General features: G+C 41.5%; 1 protein-coding gene and 22 non-coding genes across 23 annotated transcripts in view; 12 read left to right on the plus strand and 11 right to left on the minus strand.

Annotated features, from left to right (window-relative positions):
• LOC311355416 (partitioning defective 3 homolog) overlaps positions 1–16671 on the minus strand; it is a gene marked incomplete at its 3' end in the record, with an annotated part of 445195 nt that overhangs the window by 388002 nt on the left and 40522 nt on the right. The gene's annotated exons all lie outside the window — the stretch shown is intronic.
• On the plus strand, positions 5696–5767 carry AC3HAE_025788 (transfer RNA tryptophan (anticodon CCA)). The gene has a single exon. It is a non-coding gene; the product is annotated as a tRNA-Trp (tRNA).
• On the minus strand, positions 5962–6055 carry AC3HAE_025795 (transfer RNA isoleucine (anticodon UAU)). Its single transcript has 2 exons — positions 6018–6055; positions 5962–5997 (listed from the first exon to the last, which is right to left on the minus strand). It is a non-coding gene; the product is annotated as a tRNA-Ile (tRNA).
• Positions 6298–6369, plus strand: AC3HAE_025800 (transfer RNA tryptophan (anticodon CCA)). The gene has a single exon. It is a non-coding gene; the product is annotated as a tRNA-Trp (tRNA).
• Positions 7528–7599, plus strand: AC3HAE_025809 (transfer RNA tryptophan (anticodon CCA)). The gene has a single exon. It is a non-coding gene; the product is annotated as a tRNA-Trp (tRNA).
• On the minus strand, positions 7794–7887 carry AC3HAE_025796 (transfer RNA isoleucine (anticodon UAU)). Its single transcript has 2 exons — positions 7850–7887; positions 7794–7829 (listed from the first exon to the last, which is right to left on the minus strand). It is a non-coding gene; the product is annotated as a tRNA-Ile (tRNA).
• Positions 8130–8201, plus strand: AC3HAE_025810 (transfer RNA tryptophan (anticodon CCA)). The gene has a single exon. It is a non-coding gene; the product is annotated as a tRNA-Trp (tRNA).
• AC3HAE_025777 (transfer RNA tryptophan (anticodon CCA)) lies at positions 9360–9431 on the plus strand. Its single transcript has one exon. It is a non-coding gene; the product is annotated as a tRNA-Trp (tRNA).
• AC3HAE_025797 (transfer RNA isoleucine (anticodon UAU)) lies at positions 10023–10116 on the minus strand. Its single transcript has 2 exons — positions 10079–10116; positions 10023–10058 (listed from the first exon to the last, which is right to left on the minus strand). It is a non-coding gene; the product is annotated as a tRNA-Ile (tRNA).
• On the plus strand, positions 10359–10430 carry AC3HAE_025778 (transfer RNA tryptophan (anticodon CCA)). The gene has a single exon. It is a non-coding gene; the product is annotated as a tRNA-Trp (tRNA).
• Positions 10625–10718, minus strand: AC3HAE_025798 (transfer RNA isoleucine (anticodon UAU)). The gene is made up of 2 exons: positions 10681–10718; positions 10625–10660 (listed from the first exon to the last, which is right to left on the minus strand). It is a non-coding gene; the product is annotated as a tRNA-Ile (tRNA).
• AC3HAE_025779 (transfer RNA tryptophan (anticodon CCA)) lies at positions 10961–11032 on the plus strand. The gene has a single exon. It is a non-coding gene; the product is annotated as a tRNA-Trp (tRNA).
• AC3HAE_025799 (transfer RNA isoleucine (anticodon UAU)) lies at positions 11227–11320 on the minus strand. The gene is made up of 2 exons: positions 11283–11320; positions 11227–11262 (listed from the first exon to the last, which is right to left on the minus strand). It is a non-coding gene; the product is annotated as a tRNA-Ile (tRNA).
• AC3HAE_025781 (transfer RNA tryptophan (anticodon CCA)) lies at positions 11563–11634 on the plus strand. The gene has a single exon. It is a non-coding gene; the product is annotated as a tRNA-Trp (tRNA).
• Positions 11829–11922, minus strand: trnai-gau (transfer RNA isoleucine (anticodon GAU)). The gene is made up of 2 exons: positions 11885–11922; positions 11829–11864 (listed from the first exon to the last, which is right to left on the minus strand). It is a non-coding gene; the product is annotated as a tRNA-Ile (tRNA).
• AC3HAE_025803 (transfer RNA isoleucine (anticodon UAU)) lies at positions 13051–13144 on the minus strand. The gene is made up of 2 exons: positions 13107–13144; positions 13051–13086 (listed from the first exon to the last, which is right to left on the minus strand). It is a non-coding gene; the product is annotated as a tRNA-Ile (tRNA).
• On the plus strand, positions 13387–13458 carry AC3HAE_025782 (transfer RNA tryptophan (anticodon CCA)). The gene has a single exon. It is a non-coding gene; the product is annotated as a tRNA-Trp (tRNA).
• Positions 14050–14143, minus strand: AC3HAE_025804 (transfer RNA isoleucine (anticodon UAU)). Its single transcript has 2 exons — positions 14106–14143; positions 14050–14085 (listed from the first exon to the last, which is right to left on the minus strand). It is a non-coding gene; the product is annotated as a tRNA-Ile (tRNA).
• On the plus strand, positions 14386–14457 carry AC3HAE_025783 (transfer RNA tryptophan (anticodon CCA)). Its single transcript has one exon. It is a non-coding gene; the product is annotated as a tRNA-Trp (tRNA).
• Positions 15049–15142, minus strand: AC3HAE_025805 (transfer RNA isoleucine (anticodon UAU)). Its single transcript has 2 exons — positions 15105–15142; positions 15049–15084 (listed from the first exon to the last, which is right to left on the minus strand). It is a non-coding gene; the product is annotated as a tRNA-Ile (tRNA).
• AC3HAE_025784 (transfer RNA tryptophan (anticodon CCA)) lies at positions 15385–15456 on the plus strand. The gene has a single exon. It is a non-coding gene; the product is annotated as a tRNA-Trp (tRNA).
• AC3HAE_025806 (transfer RNA isoleucine (anticodon UAU)) lies at positions 16048–16141 on the minus strand. The gene is made up of 2 exons: positions 16104–16141; positions 16048–16083 (listed from the first exon to the last, which is right to left on the minus strand). It is a non-coding gene; the product is annotated as a tRNA-Ile (tRNA).
• AC3HAE_025785 (transfer RNA tryptophan (anticodon CCA)) lies at positions 16384–16455 on the plus strand. Its single transcript has one exon. It is a non-coding gene; the product is annotated as a tRNA-Trp (tRNA).

Here is a 16671-nt window from a genome sequence, read left to right on the forward strand (position 1 = left end):
TCCGGGTCATTGGGCTAAAGGCAGACACTCCATTGGAATCCTCAAAAGCAGGAGTACACTCTTGCTCCTTGATTGCTCCCCCCCCCCTTCCCAGTAGTATGCTGATGAAAGTCTCTGTTGTGTCTCAGTCCGCAGGGCTTAATGACAAGTGTGTCATGTATTTTTACTCATTGGTTGTGTGGTTTTTGGGCTGTTTTTTTTATTTATTTTGGTGGGGGGTGTTGTTGTATTCCAGCTGGGTGCTTTTGTCTGTCACCCCAGTTTAGGGGCTGTCCGGTGGCGGCTGACCCAATTGGACCCTCTAGGGGGTAAGGGGGGGAGGTGGGGGGTCCTGAAGGCGGGCGTGTCAGATAATAGGCTCGTTTGGCAAAGTGCTGGGAAGCCAGAACCAAAGCAGCCATGACAGCTGTCAAATGAAGCAACCATCCTGCTCGCTGACATCCAGCCAGTGTGCGTATTTCTCTGACTGCATTAAGTGTATCCACATGAACGCTAGTGTGAACATACCAAAGGGCTGTCTGAGTTCTACGACCAATCCAATGTGTGTGTTTGTGTGTGTGTGTGTGTGTGTGTGTGTGTGTCTCCTCGTCGCTACGCCTGTGCCAGCTTCTCTTTTTTACTTTTCTTGTGTTCGCTCCTTTGGTTCGTCGGCGCCGGTGAAACATTGCGGTGGCGGCTGGTTAGGATTCTCCTTGCGGACCCCCAGACAGCGTCGGCGGGGCCGGCAGACGGCGTGTCAGGAGCGATTTGGCGCCGCGGTAAAAGATGGCTCCTCCCGGCGGAGAGTGGGGCGTGGGGGTGGGGGGGGGGGGGGGGGGGGGGTGTGTCGGTGTGTCACAGAGGAGAATTCAAAGACACCTACGTGACGAGGCGGGCGTGCCCTCCGGCTCTCGGTGGAGAAACCTCGCCTCACTTGACTTTTTCTTCCCCCTGATTTCCTGGCAGAACACGGAGGATGGCAGGATTTTTGTCTCTGTCTCTTTATGATATATATATATATATATATATATATATATATATATATATATACATAGACATGTATATAATGTTGTTTTCCCCCAAGGCATCGCATACTTGATGGTAGAAGTCGTGCTACATATGTTTACACTGTACACACACTGGTGGCACGGCCTTAAGAATGACACAAGCACGGTGGCTCAGTATGCTATTGTACTGTGGGGGAGTGTGAGTGCGTGTGTGTGTATGTGTGTGCGTGCGTGTTTACATTGTGGCTCCAGGTGCCTATGTAGTAGTGTCTATATAAGGCCCCGTCCACACGGGCAAAAACAATCTTTTCCCCTCCCTTTTCCTTGGCAGCGTTTCAGGAATTTGTCCATAAAGACGGACTCATTGCAAAAATGCATCTAGCTGTAGAAATGTTGCATTACATATTCAAGGCCTCTATGTGGTGCTGGTTCTCCACCAAAAAAAGACGAAGACGAGGCGGAGCATGCGCGTTGTATACAAACATAAAGTCGAGGAAGAGAAAGCAGTTGTTAAACCTTGTAGAGGTTTAACAGAGCAGAAAATACTTTTTAAAGTACAGTTAGTAATTTAATTTACCAAGGGGCTGTATTAGCTACAAAAAATAATACAAAGCAAATCAAACAAAACAAATTAGACGGAAATCTAACAGCATGCATATCTGGCGTCCACACAAATCCCAACATGAAAACGCATAAGGCCGTTTTTCGCATTTTCACCCTGGGACCTGGTTTCAAAAAGAGTGAAAAGCCAGATCACTTTGGACGGTCGGCCCAAACGCACAGGACTTCTGCATGTTTCCGTGTGGACGGGGCCTAAGTTATGCTAAGCTCTGTGAAAGAACTTGCTGCCCGATGCCAAAGAGTTGAGGACGAATGTGTATACTTTTATTTAGCTACAGTAAATACAAGGATCTCAATGATACATATGCATAGAAACAGAGACGTTATAAGGGGTATTTAGTATCCATCCTAAGTACATTTTCCCTGTGTTGATCTGTGAACCGTTAAATCTACAGATCTATGAAATAATAATAATAGACTATGTTGTCGTTGTCTGCAGATGGAGGAACCTTTGTCGTCCTTGAGGGGAAGAAAATGCCCATTGTTCCCCCTGGTATCGATGACACCCACATTGTGCTGAGCACAAATCAACACACAGCACCCCCAACCACCCCCAACCACCCCCAACGACACAACGTGTGATCAGCTCTCTGATCCTTCAGGTGTAATGAGGGCCATCATTCTCTGTCCAGTGTTTACTGAAGGATGACGAAATCATGTTGACTGTGGCTTGATCTGTCCAATACTGCATAGGTGTTCATCCGCATGGATATGCTAACGTTTTAACTTTCAACTTTGTTCAAGAAGTTGAGAACAAAGGAAATTATTCTCCTTATCTGAGAAGAGAGGGAGAGTGAGAGACATGGCAGTGGTGCCGGGGGAGAGAAGGGAGGATAGAAAGTGGTGTGAGGTCATGTATTTGCTGGCGAGGTGGAGTTGCACCCGGGGTATTGATTAAATCTAGTGTGCCATTGATCAGGTGACATGACAGATAAACATCAGCAAGGTAAAACTCAAAGCAGCCATGCAGCTCCAAAGCAGACACCAGGCAGGCAGGAAGCAGATACACAGAAGGCACTGACAGTTACTAAACGGCTATACACCAAGAGCCTCACTTTGATAGTCTCCAGCACTGATATAGTAGCTGCAGCATTTTTTCAATGGTTTTCATTGACCAACTAAGTATTGATACTCTATTATTGATTAGCTTTAGGGAAGAACAGAGAGACCATGAAAGTTACAAGAAGTAAACTTAAGCAGTGAGTGATAACAAGAACAGTCTACAAAAAGCATTGTTGGTTTATAAAGTTAACTGTGCATGATGTATGGTTCATAGGCCAAGGTATAGATTGCTCCAGGTGAGGCCTGAACTCACAACCTCTGCATTGCGCTGCTAGATACTGCTGTAGAAGTACCGCGCTGACCGATTGCGCCACTGGGGCACAAATAAACACTCACTCACAGACAGACAGACAGACAGACAGACAGACAGACAGACAGACAGACAGACAGACAGACAGACAGACAGACACACACACACACAGATTTATAAGATGTATTCAGTACAGAGAAAAGAGAGAAGTTATTTAGGATTTAACAGTACTACAACTCCCTTGATTCCTCTCAAAGTTGAGTATCGCCCATGATGCATTATGATGTACAAGCCCTATTAGTAGTGACTGATTATTCTAAGTATGTCATCAGAAAGTGATCAGTTATTGCTTAACTAGAGTCAGTAGAGGACAGGATAAACAGGGATTTATGTAGGGTTTTACTTTGATTTAAATGTTAAAAGTTAAGATAGATCAAGTTAAAAAATGCTCCAGGTGAGGTTCAAGCTCACAACCCCAGCATTGCTCTGCTGCATACTGCTGTATTTACCTCACACTGACCGATTGTGCCACCTGAGCTGTTTTTGCACACAGAAGTATGTATGTCAAAAAGAGACATATATGTTGATTTTTGGTGAAGGAAGTGTTGTATTGATTGGCCAGCCAAGAGACTGTAAATAACTTGAGCAAGAGTTCATTCTTGTTAGTACAGCCAAGTACAGCCAGTGTAGCGAGTCTCATTGGGTGTGAATTCTGCAATAGTGAGTCCAGATCCGAAGGGGTCAGTGTTTATCACCTCAGGATCATAAGCATTTCCAGATATTGACCGTGATCTGAACAATCTGGGTTAGATTGTTGAGTACGCTTGTCTTTACTTGAAAAGAGAACATTAGTATTTATAACAAGAGCACTGCCATATCCACTGAAGTACAATGGTGACATTGACAAACTAACGATTTATTGAGATGCATTCAAATGTATCACCTGCAGACAGGCAGGAAAGAACAGAGAAGGAATGAGAATTGAGGGTAAAAGATGAAATCGGACACAATGAACAGTAAATGAAGAAAGCATTCAACCTCAAGCGAAGAGGACCCCCATGCTGTCAGACTGACTATAATTTGTGACTGTAATTTGTGGCTGATCAACCGGGCTGTTTGTGGGTGCCAGGGGTCCACGATGGTACCTGGCTAATCTCACTCAACGCCACCTTCTCTCCATGCGAGCATGAACAACGTTGTACCATTGCAACCCCATCGCATCACATGATGAATTTAAGACTCATGCTGCTTCTGTTGTTGTTGCTGTTATTTTATTCATGTGTCATGAACTCATGAGGGCTGAATCAATTTGAGATGTAGCCCTGTTGCCCATCATGATCAAAGAGGTAAACTCAATATTTTAGAAAAATTCACTGGTCAACAGTGCCACCTGCTGGTTTGAGTTACATACTGCGGGCTCTTGCAGGGCAGTGAAGGGTCTGACCGCACCATCTACAGAGCATGGTTCAAGATCCAAGGCCATAATGAGCTTGGATGAGTTCAATTAAATTCATTGTAATTGTATAATTCCCTCTGCCGTTGGTGTTTTATCATATCTGGCTACGACACACTAACGCAAGGGACATACAAGACTTTGGATACGTGAGAAAATCAAAAAAACAATTTGTGGTGATGGGCTACTACACACAGAATCGACCTTCATGAGGTTTTGGCTCAAATAAACTACATTCATGAGGTCGTAGGTCAAATAAACTAGATAAATGAGCTCATAGTTCACATAAAATAAATTCATGAGATCACGCTTACATTTTTTGCTCATGACTGCACGGTCAAGAACAGATTTGTTCCTCATTATTCAATTGTATGACAAAGTTAAAGGATACTCCATGTGAGGCTCGCACCCACAACCTCAGCATTGCTCTGCTGGAATCTGCTGTGTAAGTACTGCACACTAACCAATTGTGCCACTGGAGCACACTGATTCATTCAAAGCTTAACTGATTCACTTGGAATCATCAATCAGCAGTTTCCTTCACAATTTGTGGTGATGGGCTACTACACACAGAATCGACCTTTATGAGGTTGTGGCTCAAATAAACTACATTCATGAGGTCGTAGGTCAAAGAAACTAGATAAATGAGCTCATAGGTCACATAAAATCTCTCAATGCTTACATTTTTTGCTGATGAGTGCACTGTAAGAACAGATTTGTGCCTCATTATTCAATTGTATGATGAAGTTAAAAAATGTTCCAGTTGAGGCTCGAACTCACAACCTCAGCATTGCTCTGCTGGATACTGCTGTATAAGTACCGCGCACTGACCGATTGCTCCACTGGAGCACTTTTTACAAATTGCACATGCACGTGAATGTACACGCGCATTCCAGAAATTACGTCTTACAAACATGCACAGGTAACTTTAGTGCATAACTGTACTTTCAGGATGAGTATGGCCGAAACATGGTGGATTCAGAGTATGGCTTCATAGGTTTGCACATGCATTCACACCTACAGTAAATCACCAACGCACCAGTATTTAAACAATACCATGCGATTGGTGGTCAAATTTGGTCCTTCACAGTGGCCTTGTGGTGCAACGGTAGCGTGACGTAATTCCAGAAATTACGTCTTACAAACATGCACAGGTAACTTTAGTGCATAATTGTACTTTCAGAATGAGTATGGCCGAAACATGGTGGATTCAGAGTATGGCTTCATAGGTTTGCACATGCATTCACACCTACAGTAAATCACCAACGCACCAGTATTTAAACAATACCATGTGATTGGTTGTCAAAATTATTCTTTTAAAGTGGCCTTGTGGCGCAACGGTAGCGTGTCTGACTCCAGATCAGAAGGTTGAGTGTTCAAATCACGTCAGGGTCATTATTTGTTTACAACAAATGTTAAGAAAGATATTTGTCACTATTTGATAGAATGAGCTTCATGCATTATCAAAAAAGAGATAAATGAGCTCGTAGGTCACATAGAATCTCTCAATGCTTGGTTTTTTTGCTGATGAGTGCACTGTAAGAACAGATTTGTGCCTCATTATTCAATTGTATGATGAAGTAAAAAAATGCTCCAGGTGAGGCTCGAACTCACAACCTCGGCATTGCTCTGCTAGATACTGCTGTATAAGTACCACGCGCTGACCGATTGCGCCACTGGAGCTCGATTCAAATATTGCACATGCACGTGAATGTGCACGTGCATTCCAGAAATTACGTCTTACAAACATGCACAGGTAACTTTAGTGCATAACTGTACTTTCAGGATGAGTATGGCCGAAACATGGTGGATTCAGAGTATGGCTTCATAGGTTTGCACATGCATTCACACCTACAGTAAATCACCAACGCACCAGTATTTAAACAATACCATGTGATTGGTGGTCAAATTGAGTCCTTCACAGTGGCCTTGTGGCGCAACGGTAGCGCGTCTGACTCCAGATCAGAAGGTTGCGTGTTCAAATCACGTCAGGGTCATTATTTGTTTACAACAAATGTTAAGAAAGATATTTGATAGAATGAGCTTCATGCATTATCAAAAAAGAGACATCAAAACAAAAATTGTCATTACTTGCAGTCTTCTGACACCAGCTGATGTAATTGTGGCATGTTTAGGTCGCAGAGAGTGTTAAGATACTAACACACTCATTACCAACATATAGTCTCTGATGAGCGTCAGAAGGGGATAGCTTAATACTTTATGATAGTGTGGCTTAGCTATATTCTAACAAACACTAACTATAACAAGCAGACTTAACCTCCCCACATGAATGAAATGGAGTTCAATTCATGGCACACTGATTTATTCAAAGCTTAACTGATTTACTTGGAATCATCAATCAGCAATTTCCTTCACAATTTGTGGTGATGGGCTACTACACACAGAATCGACCTTCATGAGGTTGTGGCTCAAATAAACTACATTCATGAGGTTGTAGGTTAAAGAAACTAGATAAATGAGCTCATAGGTCACATAAAATCTCTCAATGCTTACATTTTTTGCTGATGAGTGCACTGTAAGAACAGATTTGTGCCTCATTATTCAATTGTATGATGAAGTTAAAAAATGTTCCAGTTGAGGCTCGAACTCACAACCTCAGCATTGCTCTGCTGGATACTGCTGTATAAGTACCGCGCACTGACCGATTGCTCCACTGGAGCACTTTTTACAAATTGCACATGCACGTGAATGTACACGCGCATTCCAGAAATTACGTCTTACAAACATGCACAGGTAACTTTAGTGCATAACTGTACTTTCAGGATGAGTATGGCCGAAACATGGTGGATTCAGAGTATGGCTTCATAGGTTTGCACATGCATTCACACCTACAGTAAATCACCAACGCACCAGTATTTAAACAATACCATGCGATTGGTGGTCAAATTTGGTCCTTCACAGTGGCCTTGTGGTGCAACGGTAGCGTGACGTAATTCCAGAAATTACGTCTTACAAACATGCACAGGTAACTTTAGTGCATAATTGTACTTTCAGAATGAGTATGGCCGAAACATGGTGGATTCAGAGTATGGCTTCATAGGTTTGCACATGCATTCACACCTACAGTAAATCACCAACGCACCAGTATTTAAACAATACCATGTGATTGGTTGTCAAAATTATTCTTTCAAAGTGGCCTTGTGGCGCAACGGTAGCGTGTCTGACTCCAGATCAGAAGGTTGAGTGTTCAAATCACGTCAGGGTCATTATTTGTTTACAACAAATGTTAAGAAAGATATTTGTCACTATTTGATAGAATGAGCTTCATGCATTATCAAAAAAGAGATAAATGAGCTCGTAGGTCACATAGAATCTCTCAATGCTTGGTTTTTTTGCTGATGAGTGCACTGTAAGAACAGATTTGTGCCTCATTATTCAATTGTATGATGAAGTAAAAAAATGCTCCAGGTGAGGCTCGAACTCACAACCTCGGCATTGCTCTGCTAGATACTGCTGTATAAGTACCACGCGCTGACCGATTGCGCCACTGGAGCTCGATTCAAATATTGCACATGCACGTGAATGTGCACGTGCATTCCAGAAATTACGTCTTACAAACATGCACAGGTAACTTTAGTGCATAACTGTACTTTCAGGATGAGTATGGCCGAAACATGGTGGATTCAGAGTATGGCTTCATAGGTTTGCACATGCATTCACACCTACAGTAAATCACCAACGCACCAGTATTTAAACAATACCATGTGATTGGTGGTCAAATTGAGTCCTTCACAGTGGCCTTGTGGCGCAACGGTAGCGCGTCTGACTCCAGATCAGAAGGTTGCGTGTTCAAATCACGTCGGGGTCATTATTTGTTTATAACAAATGTTAAGAAAGATATTTGATAGAATGAGCTTCATGCATTATCAAAAAAGAGACATCAAAACAAAAATTGTCATTACTTGCAGTCTTCTGACACCAGCTGATGTAATTGTGGCATGTTTAGGTCGCAGAGAGTGTTAAGATACTAACACACTCATTACCAACATATAGTCTCTGATGAGCGTCAGAAGGGGATAGCTTAATACTTTATGATAGTGTGGCTTAGCTATATTCTAACAAACACTAACTATAACAAGCAGACTTAACCTCCCCACATGAATGAAATGGAGTTCAATTCATGGCACACTGATTTATTCAAAGCTTAACTGATTTACTTGGAATCATCAATCAGCAATTTCCTTCACAATTTGTGGTGATGGGCTACTACACACAGAATCGACCTTCATGAGGTTGTGGCTCAAATAAACTACATTCATGAGGTTGTAGGTTAAAGAAACTAGATAAATGAGCTCATAGGTCACATAAAATCTCTTAATGCTTACATTTTTTGCTGATGAGTGCACTGTAAGAACAGATTTACGCCTCATTATTCAATTGTATGATGAAGGTAATAATTACTCCAGGTGAGGCTCGAACTCACAACCTCGGCATTGCTCTGCTAGATACTGCTGTATAAGTACAGCGCGCTGACCGATTGCTCCACTGGAGCACTTTTTACAAATTGCACATGCACGTGAATGTACACGCGCATTCCAGAAATTACGTCTTACAAACATGCACAGGTAACTTTAGTGCATAACTGTACTTTCAGGATGAGTATGGCCGAAACATGGTGGATTCAGAGTATGGCTTCATAGGTTTGCACATGCATTCACACCTACAGTAAATCACCAACGCACCAGTATTTAAACAATACCATGCGATTGGTGGTCAAATTTGGTCCTTCACAGTGGCCTTGTGGTGCAACGGTAGCGTGACATAATTCCAGAAATTACGTCTTACAAACATGCACAGGTAACTTTAGTGCATAATTGTACTTTCAGAATGAGTATGGCCGAAACATGGTGGATTCAGAGTATGGCTTCATAGGTTTGCACATGCATTCACACCTACAGTAAATCACTAACGCGCCAGTATTTAAACAATACCATGTGATTGGGGGTCAAAATGGTTACTTCACTGTGGCCTTGTGGCGCAACGGTAGCGCGTCTGACTCCAGATCAGAAGGTTGCGTGTTCAAATCACGTCAGGGTCATTATTTGTTTACAACAAATGTTAAGAAAGATATTTGATAGAATGAGCTCCATGCATTATCGAAAAAAGAGACATCAAAACCAAAGTTGTCATTACTTGCAGTCTTCTGACACCAGCTGATGTAATTGTGGCATGTTTAGGTCGCAGAGAGTGTTGAGATACTAACACACTCATTACCAACGTATAGTCTCTGATGAGCGTCAGAAGGGGATAGCTTAATACTTTATGATAGTGTGGCTTAGCTATATTCTAACAAACACTAACTATAACAAGCAGACTTAAACTCCCCACATGAATGAAATGGAGTTCAATTCATGGCACACTGATTCATTCAAAGCTTAACAGATTTACTTGGAATCATCAATCAGCAGTTTCCTTCACAATTTGTGGTGATGGGCTACTACACACAGAATCGACCTTCAAGAGGTTGTGGATCAAATAAACTACATTCATGAGGTCGTAGGTCAAAGAAACTAGATAAATGAGCTCATAGGTCACATAAAATCTCTCAATGCTTACATTTTTTGCTGATGAGTGCACTGTAAGAACAGATTTGTGCCTCATTATTCAATTGTATGATGAAGTTAAAAAATGCTCCAGGTGAGGCTCGAACTCACAACCTCGGCATTGCTCTGCTGGATACTGCTGTATAAGTACCGCGCGCTGACCGATTGCGCCACTGGAGCACTATTCACAAATTGCACATGCACGTGAATGTGCACGTGCATTCCAGAAATTACGTCTTACAAACATGCACAGGTAACTTTAGTGCATAATTGTACTTTCAGAATGAGTATGGCCGAAACATGGTGGATTCAGAGCATGGCTTCATAGGTTTGCACATGCATTCACACCTACAGTAAATCACCAACGCACCAGTATTTAAACAATACCATGTGATTGGTTGTCAAAATTATTCTTTCAAAGTGGCCTTGTGGCGCAACGGTAGCGCGTCTGACTCCAGATCAGAAGGTTGCGTGTTCAAATCACGTCAGGGTCAGTATTTGTTTACAACAAATGTTAAGAAAGATATTTGTCACTATTTGATAGAATGAGCTTCATGCATTATCAAAAAAGAGATAAATGAGCTCGTAGGTCACATAAAATCTCTCAATGCTTAGATTTTTTGCTGATGAGTGCACTGTAAGAACAGATTTGTGCCTCATTATTCAATTGTATGATGAAGTTAAAAAATGCTCCAGGTGAGGCTCGAACTCACAACCTCGGCATTGCTCTGCTAGATACTGCTGTATAAGTACCACGCGCTGACCGATTGCTCCACTGGAGCTCGAGTCAAAAATTGCACATGCACGTGAATGTGCACGTGCATTCCATAAATTACGTCTTACAAACATGCACAGGTAACTTTAGTGCATAATTGTACTTTCAGAATGAGTATGGCCGAAACATGGTGGATTCAGAGTATGGCTTCATAGGTTTGCACATGCATTCACACCTACAGTAAATCACCAACGCACCAGTATTTAAACAATACCATGTGATTGGTTGTCAAAATAATTATTACAAAGTGGCCTTGTGGCGCAACGGTAGCGCGTCTGACTCCAGATCAGAAGGTTGCGTGTTCAAATCACTTCAGGGTCAGTATTTATTTACAACAAATGTTAAGAAAGATATTTGTCACTATTTGATAGAATGAGCTTCATGCATTATCAAAAAAGAGATAAATGAGCTCGTAGGTCACATAAAATCTCTCAATGCTTAAATTTTTTGCTGATGAGTGCACTGTAAGAACAGATTTGTGCCTCATTATTAAATTGTATGATGAAGTTAAAAAATGCTCCAGGTGAGGCTCGAACTCACAACCTCGGCATTGCTCTGCTAGATACTGCTGTATAAGTACCACGCACTGACCGATTACGCCACTGGAGCTCTTTTCAAAAAATGCACATGCACGTGAATGTGCACGTGCATTCCAGAAATTACGTCTTACAAACATGCACAGGTAACTTTAGTGCATAATTGTACTTTCAGAATGAGTATGGCCGAAACATGGTGGATTCAGAGTATGGCTTCATAGGTTTGCACATGCATTCACACCTACAGTAAATCAACAATACACCAGTATTTAAACAATACCATGTGATTGGTTGTCAAAATTATTCTTTCAAAGTGGCCTTGTGGCGCAACGGTAGCGCGTCTGACTCCAGATCAGAAGGTTGCGTGTTCAATTCACGTCAGGGTCATTATTTATTTACAACAAATGTTAAGAAAGATATTTGTCACTATTTGATAGAATGAGCTTCATGCATTATCAAAAAAGAGATAAATGAGCTCGTAGGTCACATAAAATCTCTCAATGCTTAGATTTTTTGCTGATGAATGCACTGTAAGAACAGATTTGTGCCTCATTATTCAATTGTATGATGAAGTTAAAAAATGCTCCAGGTGAGGCCTGAACTCACATCCTCGGCATTGCTCTGCTAGATACTGCTGTATCAGTACCACGCGCTGACCGATTACGCCACTGGAGCTCTTTTCAAATATTGCACATGCACGTGAATGTGCACGTGCATTCCATAAATTACGTCTTACAAACATGCACAGGTAACTTTAGTGCATAACTGTACTTTCAGGATGAGTATGGCCGAAACATGGTGGATTCAGAGTATGGCTTCATAGGTTTGCACATGCATTCACACCTCACCAACGCACCAGTATTTAAACAATACCATGCGAATGGTGGTCAAATTTGGTCCTTCACAGTGGCCTTGTGGTGCAACGGTAGCGTGACGTAATTCCAGAAATTACGTCTTACAAACATGCACAGGTAACTTTAGTGCATAATTGTACTTTCAGAATGAGTATGGCCGAAACATGGTGGATTCAGAGTATGGCTTCATAGGTTTGCACATGCATTCACACCTACAGTAAATCACCAACGCACCAGTATTTAAACAATACCATGTGATTGGTTGTCAAAATTATTCTTTCAAAGTGGCCTTGTGGCGCAACGGTAGCGCGTCTGACGCCAGATCTAAAGGTTGCGTGTTCAAATCACGTCAGGGTCATTATTTGTTTACAACAAATGTTAAGAAAGATATTTGATAGAATGAGCTTCATGCATTATCGAAAAAAGAGACATCAAAACCAAAGTTGTCATTACTTGCAGTCTTCTGACACCAGCTGATGTAATTGTGGCATGTTTAGGTTGCAGAGAGTGTTAAGATACTAACACACTCATTACCAACATATAGTCTCTGATGAGCGTCAGAAGGGGATAGCTTAATACTTTATGATAGTGTGGCTTAGCTATATTCTAACAAACACTAACTATAACAAGCAGACTTAAACTCCCCACATGAATGAAATGGAGTTCAATTCATGGCACACTGATTCATTCAAAGCTTAACAGATTTACTTGGAATCATCAATCAGCAGTTTCCTTCACAATTTGTGGTGATGGGCTACTACACACAGAATCGACCTTCATGAGTTTGTGGATCAAATAAACTACATTCATGAGGTCGTAGGTCAAAGAAACTAGATAAATGAGCTCATAGGTCACATAAAATCTCTCAATGCTTACATTTTTTGCTGATGAGTGCACTGTAAGAACAGATTTGTGCCTCATTATTCAATTGTATGATGAAGTTAAAAAATGCTCCAGGTGAGGCTCGAACTCACAACCTCGGCATTGCTCTGCTAGATACTGCTGTATAAGTACCGCGCGCTGACCGATTGCGCCACTGGAGCACTTTTCAAAAAATGCACATGCACGTGAATGTGCACGTGCATTCCAGAAATTACGTCTTACAAACATGCACAGGTAACTTTAGTGCATAACTGTACTTTCAGGATGAGTATGGCCGAAACATGGTGGATTCAGAGTATGGTTTCATAGGTTTGCACATGCATTCACACCTACAGTAAATCACCAACGTGCCAGTATTTAAACAATACCATGTGATTGGGGGTCAAAATGGTTACAACACTGTGGCCTTGTGGCGCAACGGTAGCGCGTCTGACTCCAGATCAGAAGGTTGCGTGTTCAAATCACGTCAGGGTCATTATTTATTTACAACAAATGTTAAGAAAGATATTTGATAGTTTGAGCTCCATGCATTATCGAAAAAAGAGACATCAAAACCAAAGTTGTCATTACTTGCAGTCTTCTGACACCAGCTGATGTAATTGTGGCATGTTTAGGTCGCAGAGAGTGTTAAGATACTAACACACTCAATACCAACATATAGTCTCTGATGAGCGTCAGAAGGGGATAGCTTAATACTTTATGATAGTGTGGCTTAGCTATATTCTAACAAACACTAACTATAACAAGCAGACTTAACCTCCCCACATGAATGAAATGGAGTTCAATTCATGGCACACTGATTCATTCAAAGCTTAACAGATTTACTTGGAATCATCAATCAGCAGTTTCCTTCACAATTTGTGGTGATGGGCTACTACACACAGAATCGACCTTCATGAGTTTGTGGATCAAATAAACTACATTCATGAGGTCGTAGGTCAAAGAAACTAGATAAATGAGCTCATAGGTCACATAAAATCTCTCAATGCTTACATTTTTTGCTGATGAGTGCACTGTAAGAACAGATTTGTGCCTCATTATTCAATTGTATGATGAAGTTAAAAAATGCTCCAGGTGAGGCTCGAACTCACAACCTCGGCATTGCTCTGCTAGATACTGCTGTATAAGTACCGCGCGCTGACCGATTGCGCCACTGGAGCACTTTTCAAAAAATGCACATGCACGTGAATGTGCACGTGCATTCCAGAAATTACGTCTTACAAACATGCACAGGTAACTTTAGTGCATAACTGTACTTTCAGGATGAGTATGGCCGAAACATGGTGGATTCAGAGTATGGTTTCATAGGTTTGCACATGCATTCACACCTACAGTAAATCACCAACGTGCCAGTATTTAAACAATACCATGTGATTGGGGGTCAAAATGGTTACAACACTGTGGCCTTGTGGCGCAACGGTAGAGCGTCTGACTCCAGATCAGAAGGTTGCGTGTTCAAATCACGTCAGGGTCATTATTTATTTACAACAAATGTTAAGAAAGATATTTGATAGTTTGAGCTCCATGCATTATCGAAAAAAGAGACATCAAAACCAAAGTTGTCATTACTTGCAGTCTTCTGACACCAGCTGATGTAATTGTGGCATGTTTAGGTCGCAGAGAGTGTTAAGATACTAACACACTCAATACCAACATATAGTCTCTGATGAGCGTCAGAAGGGGATAGCTTAATACTTTATGATAGTGTGGCTTAGCTATATTCTAACAAACACTAACTATAACAAGCAGACTTAACCTCCCCACATGAATGAAATGGAGTTCAATTCATGGCACACTGATTCATTCAAAGCTTAACAGATTTACTTGGAATCATCAATCAGCAGTTTCCTTCACAATTTGTGGTGATGGGCTACTACACACAGAATCGACCTTCATGAGTTTGTGGATCAAATAAACTACATTCATGAGGTCGTAGGTCAAAGAAACTAGATAAATGAGCTCATAGGTCACATAAAATCTCTCAATGCTTACATTTTTTGCTGATGAGTGCACTGTAAGAACAGATTTGCGCCTCATTATTCAATTGTATGATGAAGTTAAAAAATGCTCCAGGTGAGGCACGAACTCACAACCTCAGCATTGCTCTGCTAAATACTGCTGTATAAGTACCGCGCGCTGACCGATTGCGCCACTGGAGCACTTTTGAAAAATTGCACATGCACGTGAATGTGCACGTGCATTCCAGAAATTACGTCTTACAAACATGCACAGGTAACTTTAGTGCATAACTGTACTTTCAGGATGAGTATGGCCGAAACATGGTGGATTCAGAGTATGGTTTCATAGGTTTGCACATGCATTCACACCTACAGTAAATCACCAACGCGCCAGTATTTAAACAATACCATGTGATTGGGGGTCAAAATGGTTACTTCACTGTGGCCTTGTGGCGCAACGGTAGCGCGTCTGACTCCAGATCAGAAGGTTGCGTGTTCAAATCACGTCAGGGTCATTATTTATTTACAACAAATGTTAAGAAAGATATTTGATAGAATGAGCTCCATGCATTATTGAAAAAAGAGACATCAAAACCAAAGTTGTCATTACTTGCAGTCTTCTGACACCAGCTGATGTAATTGTGGCATGTTTAGGTCGCAGAGAGTGTTAAGATACTAACACACTCAATACCAACATATAGTCTCTGATGAGCGTCAGAAGGGGATAGCTTAATACTTTATGATAGTGTGGCTTAGCTATATTCTAACAAACACTAACTATAACAAGCAGACTTAACCTCCCCACATGAATGAAATGGAGTTCAATTCATGGCACACTGATTCATTCAAAGCTTAACAGATTTACTTGGAATCATCAATCAGCAGTTTCCTTCACAATTTGTGGTGATGGGCTACTACACACAGAATCGACCTTCATGAGTTTGTGGATCAAATAAACTACATTCATGAGGTCGTAGGTCAAAGAAACTAGATAAATGAGCTCATAGGTCACATAAAATCTCTCAATGCTTACATTTTTTGCTGATGAGTGCACTGTAAGAACAGATTTGTGCCTCATTATTCAATTGTATGATGAAGTTAAAAAATGCTCCAGGTGAGGCTCGAACTCACAACCTCGGCATTGCTCTGCTAGATACTGCTGTATAAGTACCGCGCGCTGACCGATTGCGCCACTGGAGCACTTTTCAAAAATTGCACATGCACGTGAATGTGCACGTGCATTCCAGAAATTACGTCTTACAAACATGCACAGGTAACTTTAGTGCATAACTGTACTTTCAGGATGAGTATGGCCGAAACATGGTGGATTCAGAGTATGGTTTCATAGGTTTGCACATGCATTCACACCTACAGTAAATCACCAACGTGCCAGTATTTAAACAATACCATGTGATTGGGGGTCAAAATGGTTACAACACTGTGGCCTTGTGGCGCAACGGTAGCGCGTCTGACTCCAGATCAGAAGGTTGCGTGTTCAAATCACGTCAGGGTCATTATTTATTTACAACAAATGTTAAGAAAGATATTTGATAGTTTGAGCTCCATGCATTATCGAAAAAAGAGACATCAAAACCAAAGTTGTCATTACTTGCAGTCTTCTGACACCAGCTGATGTAATTGTGGCATGTTTAGGTCGCAGAGAGTGTTAAGATACTAACACACTCAATACCAACATATAGTCTCTGATGAGCGTCAGAAGGGGATAGCTT

This window comes from Micromesistius poutassou (assembly GCF_964030765.1).
Source record: "Micromesistius poutassou genome assembly, chromosome: 11".
NCBI lineage: Eukaryota > Metazoa > Chordata > Actinopteri > Gadiformes > Gadidae > Micromesistius > Micromesistius poutassou.